The following is a 15,765-nucleotide window of genomic DNA, read 5'->3' on the forward strand; positions in this document are numbered from 1 at the left end:
ATTGTATATTATCCCCATCGGTCGGTTTTCCTTTTATTTTGGTTTTCTTTGTAAATTCATTCTCACAGTTACGCTTTCACCCCGGACATTTATCAGTTTTCCGTACTGATCGGTAAACTCTATAGCGATCTCGTCTAAGCTGTTTCTATTTACCAGTAGATATATTATATTCTTCGGCGATTATTTTGAAACAAGGCGGTTCGCTTAGCGTAAAATCGTGCAACACGAGTCCTTCAGATCCGTTCACATAGGAGCCTCGTGTAAGGTGCATTCGACCCGTACGGTGTTCACGTTGTTAATGGCAACCATATATGCGTATATACGGCAGCTTCGATGACTCGTGCCATATATTCGCCGCTAGATTAGTTTTATCAAACCCCAACAGCGGTGCCAAACTATCTCTTGATGACAGATCGATCACAGCACTGCATTTAAGTTTGCAATTTAACGTATTGTTATTCGGACGAATAAGTAAATCTATTTAGTGTCTTTCAGTTCGTCGCTCAACCGTTTAGCGATATCATCCACTTCGAACGATCCGGTCGGTAGTGTCAGCATACGTTTTTTGAGATTTCGTTGAATCGTTAATAATTGTGTTGCTGATTCACTCTTCGACATTCAGAATCGAGTTATGTGTGGTTAGGTTTATCAACGCCAATTACTGAAAAATGCATCTATGGGTGGAAGGGCGGTTTCCACAAATTTCCTTTCCTTTGTCATATACTCGTACTGATTAAACCCTTTTCGAATGAGAAAGTCTCGTTGTTTCTTTTCGTATAACATGAGGTAATCCGTTTCAATACGTTGATCTTGTCGGTATAGTCTTTTGCAAAATTACCGACAAGTTTGTTGAGGGATGATGATAAAAAATTGATACGAGTCCAAGGACCGTAAAAGACCGATCGTCACCGACTGAATGACTGACGACTCAGATGTGTTTGTGATTTTTAGATTTTTGACGTCCCTATATTTGTCAACAGCTTGGACGATGTGATGAACGTCGTAACCACGAAGGTTATAGAAATATACAAGGATGTGCTCTTTCCGTTAGCAATTCAGGTTACATTCGTTATGACAAGTGCCAAGGTATTGACCTAACGTATGGTGGCGTACGCGGTTGTCAATAAGGTGTCGGTGACACAAGAAACACTCTGAGACCTGATTAAAGGCAAGTGTGTTTTTCGGTTTCAGTTTCAACGGTTTCTCTGTGCTCATAATAACGTGTAACCGATTGCCGTGCTCTAAAAGCTCGTCTAACATCTTTTCCACACCTTATCCTCAACACTCGTCGCTCGGTACAATACATGACTAACACAAATATCCCCCTTTTCATCAACGATTACATAACATTAGCCTGAAGGAAGCTGAAGGTCCACCTTACTCGAGAAACTGGTTTTTAGACGGGAGTGACGGTGTCGACCAGTACGATAAAATATCCTTATTTGGATCGGGCATCTTCACTCGTTGTATTCCATGCCGCTTACATTCGATCAAATGTTGTTCCATGTTTTGTTTCGCAACAAGAGCATCAGATGACCTGAATCAATGTAAACAGTAAGGACAGTAGTGAGAGGTTGTTCGACGTTTGTCAGTCCGCTCAGTAATTGTGATAGTCCATTGTGTCCGTTTTTTGTATTAATGAGACAGTAGTGAAAACTGTCTCGGTTGCTGCTTGCCACTAGTTACAGATGGCTGATGTGTGTGCAGTTCTCTGTGACACGTACTGGATATAGGTGAAAGTCGTCCTTCACCAGTTCGTAACCGTATAAGTTTATACTGATTTCTGGATTCTGCCGCTCCAACAGATCGATATCTTTCATCTTTACAGGTTACTCGATACAGGCCACATTCAGCTTCCACTGGTGTTTTACGTAACCTGACTGACGGTAATTACGTCCAGGTTTGACGAACAGATGGGCAAAAACTGACCATAGAAAGGATTTACGATCATAAGAATTTTTAACATTGATGACCGCTTTTATCTTTTTAATCTGTGGCAGAAATTCGATGCACCACCTAACACCATCGTATAGTGGGCGGTACCGAGCAATGTTTAGATCTATACGATTTACTTTGTTCACTACCCACCCACTACCGTTTTGAACAAAGTTAGTAAGAATTTCGATGATTTTGTCAACGGAATCTTACCATTGATCGTCAATAACATCATTGTTTCTATCTACATTAATTAGCGTTCCTGTTTTCCCGTGAAGATTGAGGTTGCATAGTACTATCTCTATCCTTTCTTCCATTGTTACCCTCTTGGCCATCTTTACGTTCACAACCACGTATCTGTAGTGAAAACAAAAAAAGTGTATTAGTTCATGTTTTGTATAACTGAACCGAGATTATATTAGTGTAGCTGAAGGAAAAAAAAATTTATATGAAGCTGAAAGAGAAATACTTATTAAAATCGGAATGTATATCGCGGTTTATGTACCCACCATTTAACGTTGCCATTGAATCGTTTAGCTTTCATCTTCAAATGGTCCCGCACTGGTGTGTTTAGTTGGTAAGAACTATTAGGACGTCGATGAGGTTGAAGTCATTAGAACCCACCTGAAGAGGATCATATTGTTATTGATAGCACCTACTACTTGTGGAGATGACAATCTTTTTTTGATTAACTGGAACATACGAAGCATATTTTAAACTACTATTCCATATTAAATGAATATAATATTTTATAATCTTATTTTGGACGCACACGTGCTCACACACACATATAGTTTTTTTTTAATTTTTTTGTTTAACAACTAATACTATCTGTTCTTCTTTTGTTTGTTTCAGATTAACTGTATTGGTAGGATGGGAAGAGAAGAAAGGCATCTCTAAAACTGTCCTTTTCAGGGCTACCACAAACCCTTACACGTACAACGCAAATGGTATTTTGCCAAAGTAGGTATAAAATACGCGTTGCATATAACTAATAAACTTTGAATTTTTTTCAAATAAAAAGTTGTGTATTGCTTAATTTTTTTTTCAAGAGAATTGTTCCGCATAGTAGGATTGTAATGGTATTTAAATACTAATGAAGCAGGTACATTGACGTGCTATTACATGCCTTAATCTACAGCTCATGATTAAAACCGCATCGATTTAATTTTAAAACCCGATTAGTAGTCTCCTAATATGGTGTGATTATTTAAAAAAACTTTCTTAGAGATCTACGTTGTTACTCCACTAGATAGTATAAAAAATAATAATAAATAGATAAAATAAGAAAATATCAAAGACAATAAAAAGGAATATTGACAAAGTAATAACATATTATCGAATATGAAGTTAAATAACTCTTAGGGGACGTCCCGTACTTACTTTTTCTGTAATAGCGTATCTTGGCAACAATCTGTGTATGGACTCTGTTTATAGAATTAAAGGTTTTCAAGAAACAGTAGCTGTTACTCGTCCAACTGTATATAGCAATATAATTTTCCGATATAATTTTATAGCGGTTTTTCTTTAACTGCAGGCTTAATATTCACTCTTTCTGATTTTGAAGTCGCTTTATAAGCAGGGTTCGATTTGGATTATTGTGCTGTTGAATTTCAGGTCGTTACGTTGTTTATTATTCTCTCCGTATTTAGACTCAGATTTTTTTCGGGATCGGAAGGTAGAGAGATTGATTTTTAATAAAGTTTTTCAGTCAGTAACCCTTTTAAATTTCAACTTAAATACAAAGAACCCGATAGTGTATGAAATAAATGAACTCTTATCTGTTCAGGGATTAAACTTTGTTTGCTTGTTGGATTATAACTTAGAGGGTGGTGTAGGCTTAATTTTTTGAAGTCCGTTAATAAAGTAATTGTTTACTTATTTAATCTTTTTCTACATATGTACATCTAATCATGTTAAAATCAGTACGGCTCCAGATAAGCGGTAACTTTTTTAGAGGCTGAATATGCAGGTTTGTTTTATTGAAAAACTTTAAATACTTTACATTAAAATTTGTGATAAAATACGTTTTAAACTGTTCTAGACACTTTCAATGTTTATACTCGTATGATACATAAATATATTAAAATATATAATGTATATTATTAACTCGTACATAAACTTTATACGTATAAAAAAAGTTTCATATTTATTTTGGTACATGCTTTAAACACAAGATGAAAAATATTTTTCTAACGATCGAGTATTAATATTAGTTATTATAGATTTGAAAATCTGTCTAACCGAATAATTTCTTAATCTAAAACGGAAATTATTATTTTAACTATTTTTATGAGAAAAAATTCGGGATAAATATTTAATTCTAAATTAAATAATAAATAAAAACCCACACAGTAACGAAAAATTCAAATTTAAGTGAAAAATTTCTCGCTTAAACAGTAAACTCAGGTAATTTTTTACTCTAAATACAGTCGTAAAACAACTTCTGTGAATGATGACAGCAATGAATTACCTACATTTCTGAGGCTACTTTATGACATTACATTTACGGATGAAATTCTGACGAATATTCGGAATGAGGTTAAAGAACAAGAACTTATTTTATAGTCGTTTAACCGGTTAAAATTGTTTTGTTCGGTTCCTTATCAACACATCAAATTTTAAAAAGTTTGCTGCAGCACAGAACATCTTTCTTTTGTGCTAAGGTTTTCCATTTTTTTTTAATATGCTGGAAAAGATCGCCGTCACAGTTACCGACGTAGAAAATTAATCCAAATTTTTAAAGAAAGAATAAATAAATAACTACTGTCAGTGAGCAATAACTGTGGTAACTAATCGGTAAGTAATATATTTTCTGGAAAAAATGAATTATCAAATATGTAACGGAGCCCGCCTTATGTAAGTTAAATAGGCAAATCTCACTACAATATAGAACACATTTGCCTATACAACAGGAACTTTAACTGAAAATATTTCATTAAGTATTTTTATTTTATATTATTATTTTTTTGTTACAACATTTTAATCAATTCCATTGCAGAAAATATAAATGATTATAATATTATATATAACAAATCCACTATTATTAACTTAATTATTTACATTGGAATGGTATCAAAATATCCGATCGTTCCAAAATTTTAAAGTAGATATGGTAATATAATTAAGACGGATTTTAACGTTACATATATTAAGTACGGTTAAAATTCCCAACCGAAAATTGCATATGATTTTAATGCAAACTGCAAAATCAGTAAATTAAATTCCGTTTATTCTTCATTGTATTAACTCTCTGCTAAAATACGCTTTGATTCGTACGTACATGAATATTAATGTTTAAACCCACATTATTCAGTAATGTTTTTAACTTTTATGCTAGAACAAAATAAAACTCAATAAACCTACCTTCCAAGCATGAAAAATGGTTTATTTGAATATTTTTAAGGCTATATTAATATTTTTTTTAATTTAAAATACTAAATCACTACGCGAAGTCAAAATTTAGAGATATGTACTCAGTACGTAATATTACAAAATAAATATCAGTATTTGTCCATAAAAATGAAATAGTTACAAAAACTAATTTCATTAAAATAAAAAATCCCTTTCGGCAAGCCGGAAGGCGGAGGTAGATTACACCGGTACTAAATAGGGGATAAAACCATCCTCCGTGGCGCGAGTGGGAGAATCTCGGCCTTTCATCCGGAGGTCCCGGGTTCGAAACCCGGTCAAGCATGACATTTTCACACGCTACAAAAATTGTCATTCATCTCATCCTCTGTAGCAATACTTAACGGTGGTCCCGGAGGTTAAAACAAAAATAAAAATATATTTCCACCTTAAAGTTAAGAAAAGATTCAAGTTTACTCAATACGATAATGGTTGCATGTGAAAAAACTTCCACACATTTAGCATACGATAAGCCCCATCTTACAATTCCAGCAATATTTTGGTCACCCTTGCCATAAGGGTTGGTCATATCAAAATTTGTTTCAGACAAAAGTTTTAGGTAATGTTTAGAGGACTAACCAATACTTTAAACCGGTTCTTATTAAGAGAGGTATGTTTTTTGTTTTCGAAACCCAATTTTTCCACGCCTTGGGCCAATGGTTGGTGATATCGAAAACTTCACTGAGATGAGTTTTAGACTTATCCAAAGATTAGTAGAAATTTTAAACAAATTCGATATTTTACTTAATAAGAAGGTTATAGCAATATTTTGTTTTTTTTTCGAAACAGCCTCCCCGTTCCATCCCCATGGTCCAATTTAGCCCATTAGCGAACTAAGGTCGTTATATTTCATGTATCAATTTGAAAATGATTGCAGCAAAATTATGGCAGTTATGGTATTATATATATAACTTTTGAACTGATAATGGTTTTGGGGTCTCGGGGGGTGTAAAACACCAAGATATGTAGAAATTTTCCGGAAGTCGAATCTTGGTACCCATTACAATAGTTAGCTTTCTTATGAAATCCACCTGAAATCACTAAAGAACAATTTTAACTAAGAACTAGATAATGCAAAATGTCGAACAGATCAAAACATATTACTCTTGTCCCAATCGACGATGGGACGCTACAATTACAATTTTTACATATAACACTAATCTTTCACCTTAAATATCGGTTAACACAAAATATATTTGTTGCTGGTTTCTACATAACTGCGTAAATAACTATGCGAACACGACCTGAAGCGCCTTTCTTCTTCTAAGAAACTAAGAGTGTAGAATACGGTACAGAACTTTTATGAAATATCTATTCTAATATAGTATTTTGTTGTCTATATTATTTATAATGCAATACGTATATAATAGAAAAATTGACATTGCAAGTAGGCTACTATATATATTTTGTGATGAAAGTATTTTTAAATAGATATCCGTGTTATAAACTACTCTGGGAACAAAATTAATTAATTTCTAAGAAATGCTGCAAGACAGAAAGTATTTTTACAAACGGCAAAGATACGTTACTCGAATTTTTAAAATGGCTATTACATAGACTTTTGCAGAGTAAGACTGCAGAGGGAATTTTACGGTTTGTCTCTCCCTATTACGCTTAAACAATCTTTTTACAAATTGTTTACAGGGAAATTGCGCCTCACTAATGCAAGTACGATTTATACACTCCCAAATTTAGTACCTAATATATTTAAACACGTTAACCAAGAATCAGAGTTATAAAAGAAATATTATCCGTATCTAAGCTCCACATACGAATGAAATCGGTGAGATAAGAACTATGTGACGTACTGTAAAATTTATTCAACATTTGATTCACGATATATATGAATGCATTCAGTCTCTTAATAGGAGTACAACTACAAAAAAAGATTTCTAGTAAAATATTAGTAACACACCTACACTAAAGTATGGATATATCATTCCTTCCGACTAGATAGAGCTTAAATTCACCGAATACCATTGTTAATTGTTAGGAACAGCAAGGAACCGGTGCCAAGGAACGTATGTTCTGGTGACATAACAAGGTCATTTGTTGAAACATTTTTTTATGTTCACAGCAGTGCTTATCTACAAAACCTTATCTGAAGAACTGAAGCAGTTTTTTTTTTAAATTGTTAATTTTTTATGTTAGCCTCTTGAAGAAAACCGAGCAGTTTTCTTGGTTTGCTGAACAAAATCTTCGGTTTGTTGCTTTGAAACCGCAGAAAAAATAATTACAATTTTAAACGTTTTCATTACGGTAGCTAAGAGCACCGCTCACTTAAATATTTCAGTTTTTATAATTGAAATTTTTTGAGTAATTAAAAGCATTGTCATTATTAAACAAAGCGTAATATCCGCGTTCTATTCGATTTCCAATCATTTTAGTTCTTTTTCTATCCTTGAATAATGTTCGTGGGTCTGCAACGATGTAAATACAATGTTGTTTAAAACTAAACATTCTTTTAAAAAAAACCGAAAATCTTAAATTTCAATTACGATCTCATAAACTCGGATTAAATCATTTGCTGGTAAAGCGGTTATTGTAACCGAGTTAAAGGATATCAGTATTCGTTCTGAAGTGGAAGAAGAGAAGCAACAATAATTTCTTTAAATTAAAAAAAAAATCTCATTCGTTTTATGATAAGTACATAGTATATATGTAATTCAATAGTTTTACTTTAAAACTGTAATATAAATTCCTAGAAATTAACTCCTATGTATAGTTTTAGGTCACCGAGTTCGAACCTTATGCCAAAATTTCAACAGAACCAAATTTGAGTTTTAAATAGGAAAAATCTATTTTTTACTCCTTAAATTTTTAATAACGACTGATAGATAAACCGCATTGCTTAAATTAACCGGATGATCAGTAAATTGATATTAATATTAAATATTAATCAGATTATTATAGAAAAGATTTATGTTAATTTCAGTGAATCGAAAATAGATACCAATAATCGAGTTTATTAAAGCGATGATTGTTCACCGTTCGTAGCCGAGTTGCAATACTGCTATCGAAAGTCTTAATTAGAATCGAGATGAAGGCGAAATGTGAAATTTTATAATTTTAATCTTTTTCTTTTCAGTGATTTGACTGGTTTGAATCTCTTTTCCAATCCTTTCTGTTCTACGCCGATCTGTCGGCATCCACATCCCTCTTTTACATTCAGTATTGTCACTTGTCTCTTTCATAATGTATTCCAGCCGTTGTCTTCCTTTATTATTTTTTTCCATACTTTTCACCGACCTCGCTGTAACCTTTTCTCTCTTTTCCGATTCACTTTGAAATCTCTTCATTTTTTACCTTATACGCCAATTATATTTTTTAATTTTCAATTAAGTTTTTATTGATTACGTAAAAACAACTTCAAAAATTGTTTTTAATTTTAAGTTTTACTAAAAAATATTAATTTATTGTTAAAAACTAACTATAACATTAATACATTTTTTTTGCTTTATATGTGACATCCATGTTCAACAACTCAGGTCAAATTGTTTCAAGAAAAGAATAAAATTAGCAGATTGTCAGATGTAAGATTGTATACGGCCCCTACATTAAAAAAAAAACACAAAAATAAAAGTAACACGAGACATTAAAACAAGACGCAAACCTGTAGCACTAACAGGGTGTAAAGGGCCCTGAAGTTTACAAAAAACAAAATTAAAATAAAACATTAAAGACACAGTTAAGTAAAATACACAAAAAATATTGGACAATACAATGAAAATTTGAGAAGTCTATTTGGGTGTAAAGGGCCTCCATATAGTTGATTCTCTGTTAAACATAAACTAATACTGTCTTCGTTGAAGGATTATTATAAATGCGTTAGTAATTTGCTGGCATGTAGGTGAACAACAATATTTTCTTTTATGCCATTTTCTAAATCAGTAGAATTATTATTTCTTAGTTCGTACCTCTTTCTGAGGATTCATATATTGTACAATTTTACAGTAGATCCGTACTAGATACTACCGTTTAACTAAACTGTAAGTGGTTTGTCACGTACACTGCGCATTGGTATTTCATCACTGGTTAAGATATATGAATTTGTTATTCACGTGTGACCGATTCTGAGTCTGGTTACCTCAAGATGTTCTCGACGAGTCAATTTCGAGGCTCTCTTCCGTTTATACGGAGTAATTTTAACTGCATTCAGTTTTTCTTTTAATATTCTCCACTCATTATTCCACGTAGTTCTGATGTTAGACTTCTTAAATGTCTGCCATTCGAATAGGAATCATTTCCATATTCCCACAAATTGTTGCCATTTTGGCAGCTTCTTTTGCGCTTTCATTTCCTGAGATATCAGCGTGGCCTGAAGTACATACAAATACACGTAGCTGTCCCATTCGATTTAATGCACATAGAATGGACCGGATATTTGCGATAAGGACATCCTCAATATTTCTGTTTCGAATAGTAGTTAGTGCGTTAAAAGAGTCGGAGCATATAAGCACTCTCTCTTCGCAAACATGTTCTGTCTAGCGAAGAGCTTGCTGTATAGGAATGAGTTCTGTGGTGTAAACACTTGTCATGTGTGGAAGTTTCCACGAATGAGTTTCTTCATTTGTAAAGCATCTAACGCCAAGTTCACTTTCAGAGCCATTAGTAAATATTTTCATATATCTCTCGTTTACTGATGATTGTCGAAAATTCCTGTCGAATACTGAATGATGGTTCTGGTTTATTTTTCCATAAGAGAGATGTAATATTGTGCTTGTAGATGGCAAAGGAATGGTGGTATTTCTCTCGTAGAGATTACCAATTTGTCCGGTAAATTCGTATTTTGTTGCTAACTCACGATACTGTTTTCCGGATAGTCTGAAATAGATAGCAGGTGTTCATATGAATCAATCAAAGGATAACAAATAAAACTTTTACAGTTTATATGGGTAGAAAAGGTCCGCCCATATATCTGTTTCATATCTTATTAGCAATATCTCTTTTCTATAATGTAATGGCAACATGCCGGCTTCAAATGTTAAACTGCTATCATAGTGTTTGTACGGAAAGCTCCTCTGGCACTGATTTGTCTGGCATTTCACCCTCCACTAACCCATTCGATCGCCCTAAAACATAAGACGGAATGTCAGTGCCACAAACGGCAACTGTGCCTCGAAACAGTTTAGCGACCAGTATCCTAAACAGCTCCTCAAACTTGCCTAACATCCCAACCCCGTAGAGGGAAGACACCCACCTTGTAACGCTACCGGTCGCCACACTAGCTACTCCGTTCCGAAACCTGAGAAGCTTTACCAGAGGTCGTCTTTAGTCCCTATAACTGATTACATCTCACAGTCATCAGCCAGGGCTCGGTCGAAATGTCACCGATGTAAATGCGTCGGCAGACATTTGCATCAGTAAATACAAATCAAATTTTACCTTTACATAGGCCTCAAACAGTCATCTTTATATTCAACCTAACATGATTCCCTAATCTAACTGACCGAAACCGCGGAAGCTCGAACCCTACGCCTATTATAGATTTGACAGCACCGTTTGTGACAGTGAATACCTCAGAAAACAACGAGCTGAAAGATAAATCAGTGCTACACTCATATCAATCAAAATTATGTGTAACGCAACATATAAATTTAAACCTACACCCAAACAAGTTGACCAATTTAAGTCAACTAACAAGGGGAACGTAACCTCATTCCGGTCAGCGCAGGAGCCGGGGCAAACCCCCGTTCCGATCCTGGATTATCGCGTGGCATTACCAAGTCACAAGAAGGACCACCACCGGCGGAAAGAAGCCACGCCCCCGCTCGCGCGGGCTATCATACCCCGGAAGCGTGGCCACCCCAAACAACGGGAGCCCCAAATCGAATTAAAAACAACACCAATTTAACCGTAGCATGATGCCTGTGCTCCTACCTCCAACCAATAAAATGCCTAGGCGGGAACTTAATGCCTAGGTGTCCCGGAAATTTACCACGATCAAATACCTCAGTTAAACTCCTTCTGACGACCTGCACACCGCAAGTGCGCGAATCAAACCAGCCATTATAGACCACTCCTCACGGATCATTCAGTTAACACGGAAATCAAAAAAGGAATGTATTCTCTCAAGTTCCCTAACAGCTCGTGAGCGTTGGACCTCGTATCGGGGACAGAATTAGAGGACGTGGTTTATTGTATCATCAATCCCACAATCCGAGTATTGATTCGAATCCACCATACGAAAACTAGCCAAACTTGCCCGAAAGGCATCATGTCCAGAGAGATACTGTGTGATATACCGATTGGGGAAACCCATCGAATCGCACCTGCATCAGACGTTATAGGAAATATCCCATATGTGTACCGACTTATGGGGGATTCTTCCCATCTGTCGTACCAAGACGCAAAGCCACGGTTCTCAATCTCCTGCTTTCGTTCTGACGTTAACAGGTTATTTACCTTGGAAATATAGCGTTCCATACGCTCATTAGGTAAGATATCTATTGGTTTGATTCCGGCTATAACACAGACTGCCTCTCGCGAAACTGTTCTATTACCGTCTAACAGCCAGCAAGAAAAATCACTGAGGTTGCAGCAGAATCTCCGTGTAACACAAAAAGCCAAGCGGTGATCCCAGACAGGTATATAGTATAATAGCTTCACTGACACCTTTGTAAAGGATATTCATGGTACGGTAATTCAGCCCCCAATCGGGACCCTACAGTTTCATAAAAAGCATCAGGGGCCTTTTTTGCTACATAATGTAGATGTTCCTTGAACCAAAAATTCTCATCAAGGATAACACACCTGTACTTTTGAGCCGGAAAGTACCGAATGGGAACACCAGCCATCCGAAACCATCTGTTGCCTGTCATAAGAGAGCCGCTTGGCAGACTGTTTTCGGGGTGCCTAAGCTGGTGCTGCTTTCCGGCTAGCTGGAAGGTGGCTTTGGTGAGAGTGCTTTTAAAATCTGAAAATGATCTCGGTGAGGTCAGCAGTTATCGAACCATCACCCTCTTGCCGGTTCTCGGCAATATGCTAGAAAGGCTGATTGTGGAATGGCTCTAAGAAAACTTCGATATTAACTGTAGGGTAGTCGACCATATCGAGGTAGTCCGATGCTATAAGTATAAGGGCTTTGGAATCAGGGCCAATATGTCTTCATGAAAGGGGTTGGCACCGAGGATTGCATCTTAAATGCTCTTACCGAGGTGGAAAGCGCCGACTGCAAATACGTTTTGTTAATTTTTATTGACATAGAGGCAGCATTTCCTTCCTTCTGTTGGAGATTTGTCCTCTATGAATTGGAACGCCGCAATATTCCCGAAGCCCTGCAGGCCGTGGTAAGAGACTATTTGTTTAATCGGTTGGCTCTGTTTAAGAATGCGCACCCAGCTGTGGAAAAGTTCGTCACCAGGGGAAGACCGCAGGGTTGCATTCTCGGTCCTGTGCTGTGGAACCTGGTTTCTTATGGATTTCTAGAGTTCATTCCCAGAAGGGGTCACAACCCAGGCTTTCGCCGATGACTGTCTCATTTTGGTTCGTGGTAATTCACAACCGAAGCTTGAGAATAGGGCTGCAGGCTGCAGGTCCTTGTGAACCACCGAGGGCAGAATGGACATGCAAAATAAAAGGATTTCTGGCCCCAAGACGAAATTCATGCTTCGTAAGGGGGCAGACAAATTATCAAGCAGTCGTAACCCCTATATTAAATATAAAGGCTGTGTTATTAGCCGAGCAAGGGTTCAAAAATATCTAGGTGTTTTGTTTGATGAGAAGTTGCTTTTTAGTAACCACATCAGGCATGTTGCGGCAGACGTTGTCTCAGTTATGCACAAGGTTAGAAGGATTGCTCGGAAGGAGTACAGGCTGTCGGACCGTCAAATGTACTTGGTGTACCGAGGCGTCTTCGAGAGTATGATCGAATTTGCGGCCCCAATTTGGGCGCATATGTTGGAGAGAAATAGAGCACTGCTTCAAAATTTAAGGAGTGCCACTGCGCAGAGCCATGACAGTATTCACTGGTGTTTTTAAAACAACCTCCTACGTGGTTACAACCGTATTGGGAAAGGCTCTCCCGATCGATTCAGTGGTGAAAATTCGAGCAGCCATGTAGGAGTTGCGAAGAGGACGGGAGGCCGAGGCATTTGGGTTGCGGTTTCGAGCCGGGCCAGAACCGTTGCGGAACGGTGATCACAATGCACCGGAGCTAAATTTCGTTCAGTTACCCATTTCCCGTCTGCGGAAGAGGCTATGGAGCCTCGCGATGGAGACATGGCAGCTGGAATGGCACACCACGTCTAAGGGAAGATCTCTGTATAGATTTATACAGGATCTGGGGGGATGGTATGCCTCAAGTTCATTTTTAAGGGCGGCGGGTGCCCAAGTGCTCACCAACCATGTAGATTTAAAACAATATCTGTTTCAGTTTCGCCTAACGGCTGATGTATTGTGTATCAGAGGGAAGGTCCAGTCGAATGTGCATATGATGTTCGACTGCCCCGCTCTTGGGGAGGCCAGAGACCGAGCCACCCTGGAACTTAGAGGTCAAGGGGAAACTTGGAAGCTCACAAACGGCAAGTCAGTGTGGCGAGACCCGCATTGACGGACCGTGTGGGTGTTCCTCGATTAGGTTGCGATGTTCAACCGTCATCACTAGTTTTAAGGGTTGTTTATAAATGTTATATGGATTCCTATGATGGTGCTGTGGGGAGCCTTTCTTAAGATAATGGCTGGCCAGCAACAAGATATAAGCTCCAAGCGCTTTAAATGGTGGACTGGTACTAGCTAGCATACAGAGACTGATGCGTGACAGCCTAAATTGCCGTCTTTTTTATTCATACCTATATTTTTTTTACTAGTAACTAGGGGTGCGCCTCCCCGATTTAGTTTTAGTTTTGACAATTGAGCGGTTGGGCACATAAGCGGGTGGTGAATAGCACCCGGCTTAATCCGCTCACGCTGATAGGTAGCTCACTAGGAGCTTTTAGGTGTTTGGTTCGCCAAATTGTTTTTAGAGGTATTGTAGCTAGTTCTTGGCACTGACATTTGCTCAATGCTCTAGTGCGACCGAATGGGATGGTGGCGGGAGAAATGCCAGTTAACCAAATGCATCAATACATTAAAATTTATTTCGTCTATACAGCAATTATCTTAGGCTGCCTTGCCTAAGTCGCTGAATGCCAGCAATTACCTCTCCATCATTTTACAGCGCCTGTTTAAATTCACTCTTATATTACGATAATTCTCGCGTGATAGTCCGCGAATCACCTCATATTTCGTATAGTTAAAGAGAACATGAAAGGTAGTTTCATCTACGTATTCGTCGCAGAGTGAACGCTCTTTTAGGCGTAAATCGTACAATTTCTTATTGAAGTTGCCATAGTTGCCATCAACTCGTTGACTGCAAAACTTACCCTGGAGCAGACATTGATAGCGACCATAATTTGGTGATAATGAAATGTAGATTGGGGTTTAAAAACCTGAAGAAAAGGTGTCAGATGAATCGGTGGAATTTAGAGAAGCTTGAGGAAGAGGAGGTAAAGAAGATTTTTGTGGAGGACATTGCAATAGGGCTGAGTAAAAAAGATAAGGTAGAAAACGTAGAAGAAGAATGGGAGAATGTTAAAAAGGAAATTCTTAAATCAGCAGAGGCAAACTTAGGCGGAATAAAGAGAACTGGTAGAAAACCTTGGGTTTCAGACGATATATTGCAGCTGATGGATGAACGTAGAAAATATAAGAATGATAGTGATGAAAAAAGTAAAAGGAGCTATCGACAATTAAGAAATACTATAAACAGAAAGTGCATAGTATCGAAAGAAGAGTGGATTAAAGAAAAGTGTTCAGAAGTGGAAAGAGAAATGAACATTGGTAAAATAGACGGAGCAAACAGGAAAGTTAAGGAAAATTTTGGGGTACATAAATTAAAATCTAATAATGTGTTAAACAAAGATGGTACACCAATATATAATACGAAATGTAAAGTCGATAGATGGGTGGAATATATTGAAGAGTTATACGGAGGGAATGAATTAGAAAATGGTGTTATAGAGGAAGAAGAGGAAGTTGAGGAGGATGAAATGGGAGAAACAATACTGAGATCTGAATTTAAGAGAGCATTAAAAGATTTAAATAGCAGAAAGGCTCCTGGAATAGACGGAAACCTGTAGAATTACTGCGCAGTGCAGGTTAGGAAGCGATTGATAGATTATACAAACTGGTGTGTAATATTTATGAAAATGGGGAATTTCCATCAGACTTCAAAAAAAGTGTTATAGTTATGATACCAAAGAAAGCAGGGGCAGATAAATGTGAAGAATACAGAACAATTAGTTTAACTAGTCATGCATCAAAAATCTTAACTAGAATTCTATACAGAATAATTGAGAGGAGAGTGGAGGAAGTGTTAGGAGAAGACCAATTTGGTTTCAGGAAAAGTATAGGGACAAGGGAAGCAATTTTATGCCTCAG

The sequence above is a fragment of the Lycorma delicatula genome, chromosome 4 (genome assembly GCF_047948215.1).
Source record: "Lycorma delicatula isolate Av1 chromosome 4, ASM4794821v1, whole genome shotgun sequence".
Classification (NCBI taxonomy): domain Eukaryota; kingdom Metazoa; phylum Arthropoda; class Insecta; order Hemiptera; family Fulgoridae; genus Lycorma; species Lycorma delicatula.